General features: G+C 36.3%; 1 long non-coding RNA gene across 1 annotated transcript; it reads left to right on the forward strand.

The window, feature by feature from the left end:
• Positions 1-4,313: 4,313 nt before the first annotated feature.
• On the forward strand, positions 4,314-6,056 carry LOC149228884 (uncharacterized). The gene is made up of 4 exons (XR_016247250.1): positions 4,314-4,372; positions 4,468-4,507; positions 4,689-4,769; positions 5,894-6,056. It is a non-coding gene; the product is annotated as an uncharacterized LOC149228884 (long non-coding RNA).
• The last annotated feature ends 1,576 nt before the right edge of the window (positions 6,057-7,632 follow it).

Raw genomic sequence — 7,632 nt, forward strand, 5'->3', positions numbered from 1 at the left:
ACGATGAAAAGACTATTTACCGTAAATCTTAAATATACATCTTGTCTAGGTTTCCAGATCTCGTGCATCCACTTCAACTCTATTTTTGTTGGCTAGCCTCCTATAAAATTTCAAATAAAAGCATGATCTCTCATGTGATTTCTATGGTTTTCCAAAGAGTTGGACGGGATGACAAATATAAGGTTCCTGGCTGCTTTTGGAAAGTACTAGCCTTTCATACTACCTTGCCATCTATCCCTTAAAATATGAGACTATTGACACCATGGGGATCCTCCAATAAATCTCGTTTATCACTTAATTGAACATATTTTTATAGAGGGAACGTTTTGAAAGGAGGGTATCCCCACCTTAACCCTCATCATTATGTCTTCATTTATTCTAAATGAAAGGTAAACCTCAAATCTGGGTGATGCGTGACAGTATCTGCTAAAGGGTGGATGAGAGCACGCCCAAATCACCCTATGTGAGAGCTCGACCATCTCCAATTTCTCCACGGATTCAAAGATCTGTGCGACTAGTTTCTCTGCGAAAAGATAATTAACACAAAATAAAATAATGATCACAATAAATAAACACTCGTAGTAACAAAAATAAGAACAATAAGAAGTATTAAAGTCACCTACACACCAACGGGTAGATTTTATTGACAAACGAAATAGTTCTCGAAAACAAAACGTGTTCTATTGATGAGTGAAAATGATTGAGGGTAAAAAGAAAGGTGGGAAAGAAAATGGATTAACGCACGAAAAGAAAGTTGTAAAATTTATTTTTATAAAGAAGAGAAATAAATCCTTAAAATCATAGTATGAGTTGTTAATAAGAGTACCTATATTGTCACATATGGGAGGGACATTTTATGATCATTAAAATCTAATACATAAGCACTAAAATATTATTAGAAGTTGACTTCTTATATCAATAGGGTAAATAATGTATGATAAAATATAATGCAAGTTCAAATTATATATATATATTATTTTTTATTTTATTAATAAATATTAAAAATACAAATTTGATGGGTTAGCTCAACTAGCCGAGTTTTCATGGTTAAAGTACCTCGCTACTGAGATGTCATGGGTCAGTTCTTCTCGACACTCTCATGGTTAGGATTTGTTAATGAGGCAACAAGAACTGATCCCTTTGGGTAGATATGCTTGACACAATGTTTCCGTGGACATAGTCCTCACTAGTCTCTACATTCCATGAACCACAATAAAAGGAAATATTAAGGGAAACATTTCTCCATTGTGTGTGTGTGTGTATATATATATATATATATATATATATATATATATATATATATATATATATATATATATATATATATATATATATATATATAGATATATAGATATATATATAACTCTTAATATGTAAAAGCATATTAAGGGTGGAAAGCAAAGAGTAGGGGTGTTGGGTAATTCTTTTTCTCAAAATAAATTTTGAAATATCATATGCATGGTGATTGAGAAATGATTTGAACAAGTAGGATTAAGCATACACTCTCTTCCAAGTTTTAATTCAATCATGTGTCCATAACATTAATAACCTAATTATCATAGGAGATTCTAGGAGCCTAATACACTATCTAGACTTTGGCAATTGTTCAGGAGATGTGCAATTGTAGGGCACCCTCACGAGTATTATATCTCTCCTATCTAAGATTTATTATTACTCTATGTTTCATGTGTTTCCATAGAACAATTATACAATTGAAAAAATGGAAAATAAGGGAATGCAATTGGTCATTGGAACTTTGAGGATTGATGGGAAAGAGAGAAATTATCACATTCCATAATGATGAGAATTAGGGAATTATGTAAAATTGGCCTCAATTTTTAGCCTTAAGTGATAGACTTAAAAGCCTTGGGGCATACAAGTGTTAAAGATATCTCCCTTAGGTCAGCCTAGAAATGCTTGTGGAATGCTCCCAATATTCCCCCTAGGTCAACATGGATAGGTTTGTGAAATTGGCGGAATATGTTCCAGCTAGGCATGAGGTCATTCCATATCATGGATACATTTGACAAAGGAGGGAATGATATATCCAAGATTATCCATCTAGTTCGTTATGACTTTCATTGTGATTTGAGCACATCTTGCATCAAGACAAGGGTACAACTTAACTATTAATTGACGACCATATAATCACAACATGGGAAATTTATGGTATCAGGAGGGACAAATCAATATTGATAGGAGATGTTTATCTCAAAATCATTGTTTCAAATAATAATTAAAGCTCAAGTTGTGCCAATGGTTTAACTAACAATCATGGAAAATGAAATTTCCATTATGTATTCAATATAATTTGTTATGATTACGGGGTCTTTAACCGTTCCTTAAATTTGATACTTATGGTTCCCAATGTTGGGTGACTTCCATACAATACAATTGTTTGAAAAAGGAAATCCATGCATTGCATTGCTCTTTCGACCAAATAGACAATTGCTAAAAAATGTTGCATGCTGAAAATGGAAGTCAAAGTCTTGATTATCTTCGAGTCTTGTGAAGGGTCCATTTTGTAGGAAGCTCATGGGTTGTGCTTTTGGGGTAATATCATGTTTTTATTCTTGGATTATTCACACACAAATTAGAGTCTTGATTATCTTCGTGGGTCCTTTGCAGTGTTTCAATGGCATTAGAATCAACATTGATTTGGGGAATCAATGACCAATTCAAGACATATTAGATATTTGGAGGCATACTGGAAAAATAAAAAGTGAAATTTGAGTTGTTATTAGTGGTTTCCAACCTAAATATAATAATGAATATGATAATCAACCACAAAACTCTAATTCAATGATTTAAGGATGAGATTGTTAATCTATACCAACAAATTCTAATGACCCCAAATTAATTCAAGATGTTCAAATGACCTCGAGTTAAAGATAGTTAGGTTCCCCTTCCACTAGAGACAATGAATAATTCATTATTAAATATTCCTCATATTAATGCACCCATAACTATTTTAGATAGGAAAAGATTTCATGGAAGTACTAGAACTCTAGTTTCCAAGAAATAAAATGTTTACAAAATAATGTAAACTCATAGACCTTTTTTCCCGCAAGTATATAGTTTTATATATTATAGTAATATAACCTATTAAGACTAACTATTTTTTAAAATTTAGGCAAATGGAATAGCGTATTTATTTATTGTAATTTGATCTTTCCAAGTTTGTAAACTTGGATGTAATACTAAAACAAATTGTAAAGTGAATGAGATTTCTTGTTAAAAAAAATGTAAAAACATATCTTTTAATTTTAAAAATCATAAAAGATGAAATAATTAATAATAAAATATAGGTCACTTAGAAAAATATAAAAGATGAAATAATTAATAATAAAATATAGGTCACTTAGAAAAATATAAAAGGTAATCGTAAAAGATGAAATATTTAATAATATAATCCAAGTCACATTGGTTTGTAGAAAAACAAGTGAAGCTGCTAGGCAGCAAGTCCCTGCATAAAGAAGGCTATGGAAGACTGCAGAGAAAAGCAGAGAAGAAAATATTGGGAATGCTTGCTCAGTTTATGTGTGTTACTCGGGAACCCTGTGTTAGGCTGGAGCTAACCAGCCATATATTGGGTATTTAATGCTCTCAGAGCAGCAAGCAACTTAGCCTGATAACACGGGAGCGGGCAAATATTATTTAATGCCGAATTTTCCCGCTCCCGTGTTATCGCGTTAAGTCGCGTGCTGCTCTGAGGGCATTAAATACCCAATATATGGCTGGTTAACTCTTTCCCCCTGTGTTATTTGTGTTTTTTAAGTTTATGTCCCGTTGCAATTTGCTTGCGGCAACTCTAATTTGTTGAGGGAGCTTCTCCCCTTCCCCCTCGTAAAATTCTTAACAGTTCAGCCGAGAAAATTTGAAGAGTTAAATCAAGCACCATTTTAAAGACAGTCGCATCATCTCTCATCTTATTTGTCGCTATCTGCAAGAATGATTTTTTATTAACTTCCAGGGAGCCGCTATCCATCAAGCATAGCCGCCAGACACCTGTAAGAGTGACGTAATTCCCTTGTTCGTTGATAAAGACTGCTAAGAGCCTATATCGCCACAGCGTATTTTTTATTTTATTGAAGCCCAGCGATAAGCTGGTTGATGTTTGGTCCGAGGAAGAAGTCGCAGTAACCGAGCTCATTTGGCCCAAAAACAGCGTAAGGAGAGTTCGCTGAGCGTTTTTAAACCTGTCAGTTGTGCAGAATCCCAACATGCCAGAGCTAGAAGAACGGGGTAGTTAATGCCACTATGAGAAACCCCAACCGTTGCCACTGTCGCTGACCTAGGAGTCGTCCAAATAAGAAGCAGAAGGCCGCAGCCCTAGCCTGGACAATGCCCCGATAAATCTATCATCCCTGAGGTAAGTACTATTGCCAAATTGCATGAACTTTGTCAATACTTTGCCCCTCCATTTAAAATATTCAGAGTGATAAATTGTTGGATTCGCGTATCCAGGGAGAAATCTCAGAAGGAACTCGTGCACATTCTGACAACAGTGAGTAAAATTGCTTTTTACGATTTGACTTAGCGTTCGATTCGAATTGCTGGCGTCCGAATCTTTTCAGTAATGGTGTACATCATCAGTCATAGATATCCACTTCCAGCATTGCAAATAGGATATACGCATTATAATGTAAATCTCTTTCACATTGCTCTTTTAATTGTCGCGAGTGCAGATTCGTGGTAGGAAGATGCTTTTTCTGGACCCGAAACTTAGCGGGCCGCTAGCGCTGATTGCTCAAACATCTCTTTTGAAGGTAAGGAGGGATATTGTCAGTGTTGTCTTCTTTTCATTCTGCTGCTATTCAGACAAACCAGTCTATCTGTAAACCAAAGACTCACGTTACTAGAAACGAGAAAGGGAATAGGCAACAGCACCAGGAATGGGGGGCGGCGGGGTTCGGCCCCCCCCTGCACTCTGCGGCCTGTGCACATAAGAGATAATTTAGTAAATCCAAATTCATCGAAGACCCAAAAGTTATCAATAACATGTAATTTTTCAATTCCATAAATTAGATGAATCAAATTACATTTGCAGTAAGCTGCCCCCGAAATTGGAATGACAAGGACTAAAGTGGAAGTCCGAAATATGAAAATGGACATCGAGATAGCTGTAATTCTGAATGCTGAAGCTGTAAACTAATGAGTTCTGCTTGGGTGATAGTGACATTGCCAAGTCATTTGTGATGGTTTGTATTGACTCCGAAGAAGAGCAATTCAATTAAGCATTGGTCCTGCTTACTAATGGTGCTTGTGCAAAATTTTACAATAGGCCAAGGAGATTGTGTGCATCATTATTCATGACAGTAACACTCCTCAAGCTGAGACAAAAGATATACGCAAAACAAATATCCTCTAGAGAGAAGTTCTTATAGCTCTTGCAGTTTTCCATAGCACGAGCATGCTTCTGTTGCACCAGTCATATGCCTTGGCCCTTGACCAATAAGTGGAGCAAATGTGGGTAGAAGAAATGATTGAGGTGATTGCTGTATCCACTCTCTTTTATAGGAGTCAACAAGGTGGTTGTTGCTGGTCACAGTTACCATGAACTACAATCACGATGATTGAGGTGATTGTTGGCATCAACAGCCTTGTTTAGTTTTGTTCTCCCAATCAGGTTTCACTCATGCTGGTCACCCTTTTGAATTTGCCATATAATGTCCTATGAGATTGAAAGTGTCTCTTAACTGATAACTTGCTGTGCTTTGCTTTAACCTCATTGAAAGTCTTATTGCAAAAGTTATATGAATTGTAAGAAGTTTGACTGGTTTATGGATTTTTTTAAAAGAACTGCATGACCTAGAACTTATCTTTTGCAATTAAGCTTAGCTTAAACTTGCTGTTGGGCACTATCTTATAGCTATGTGTTTGTGGAATGCAGGAGCATGGGGTGGAAAACTTGCGCCATCTTTCGGCTGATCCTATTCAGACTGATTGTAAAAGTATAATGTACCTTGTTCGGCCTCAAGTTAATTTTATGAAGATGATTTCGTCACATATTCAGCACGATACTAAGCAAAATCTTCAAAGAGAATATAGTGTGATCTTTGTTCCACGCCGCACTATTGTTTGTGAGAAGGTGGGCCATTTCATCTTTCCTTTTGTTCTAATGGAGAGGTGTTATTACAAAAATTGAATTGTTTATTCCCAAGTTACATGACACAGATACAAGATACCCATGTTTGATATGAGGTATGTAGACCCCCTAAGACAGGATATATATATAGACAATTTACAATTTTTATAGAAATGAAATATAGTTAAGAATGAGACAAAACAATTACATCAAATGATTAGGGACTTAATAATAGAATTATAAATTCAATTTTAAATCATAGGTCGTACATATCAATATAGACGATTAAACCATAAAACTCGCTAGTCAGAAGTCGATCGAAAGCTTATTAAAGGTCTTATTTTTTAAGCTAAGAGGGAAGACCATAAGTCATTTTTTTTTAAACCTATGATACCAAAGCGTTACGGGCATCCAGGCAAGCGCGCGTCAATATTCCACTGCTCCAACACACAAATATTGCTATTGCCTGTTGCATGCATTTCACGTGTCAGTAGTAGTGCATGCATTTACCACTAGGCCAGAGTAATCGCAATTACGTGTTATTGCGGTCGAATAGCTCAATTCAGAGGAAATGGCTTACAGCTGCTGAATTGAGTCTTTCCAGTTTGTCCTTCGTGCATGATGTGCATGATCTGAACAGTCAACAAAAGTTAGTTCGATTCGTTTCATGAGATGTGAATCTGATCATATATATATATACGTTTATTTGACTGTAATTGCGGGTTCCCGTGTACGGATGCAAGCATGGTTACCGCAGATGACTTCATGTTTAGGGGCCTAGATATTGCAGAGGATACAAGTAACATGATGGGATCCAACATCACTCCAGCCAATGTAATGCAGATAGCAGGCTTAAACACCTTGGGAATCTCCATGGCTCGGATTGATTTCGCTGCTCCTCTCTGCCTTAATCCCCTTCACACTCATCCGCGGGCCACAGAAATCTTGGTCGTCATGGAGGGTACTCTCTCAGTCGGCTTTATCACCACTGCCCATAAATTGTTCAGCAAAACGCGCCCATAAATTGTTCAGCAAAACGCTTGAGAAGGGAGACGTGTTCGTGTTCCCCAAAGGTCTGGTGCACTTCCGTGAAGTCTGCTGAGCTTCAATGGGGCAGAGCTTCGATGGGGCAGAAGAGATGAGTGTATGCTGAAGCCCTACACACAGTTGCTGAAGGCCACCTTAACATTGACGAGCGATTACAGATGAAAACAAGAAGGTGCAATTCCAAATCCAATTCGAAGAGAAAGGTGCAAAAGGTACAGTTTTCTCCTAATATTCTTTTTTTTAATATGTGCAAAATAATATGTGGTTGAAAGCAAAATTCATTAGGATAATGCATTTCATGGAAGGGATACAGTTAATTGAGATTAAGGAAATACGTGATGAGCATCATATGTCAGAATAATATTATTACCGAAATGTTCTTATCTGGATATAAGAAGGAAAAATATAGAGTGAGGAAGTATAGAATTCCATTATTACAATAAACTAGAGTTCTGATGCGATAATAAACTAGAGTTCTGATGCGATAATGCCTCGTA

This window comes from Pinus tabuliformis, chromosome J, assembly GCF_031772625.1.
Source record: "Pinus tabuliformis cultivar Carrire ecotype Pingquan chromosome J, CPIR1, whole genome shotgun sequence".
Classification (NCBI taxonomy): Eukaryota; Viridiplantae; Streptophyta; class Pinopsida; order Pinales; family Pinaceae; genus Pinus; species Pinus tabuliformis.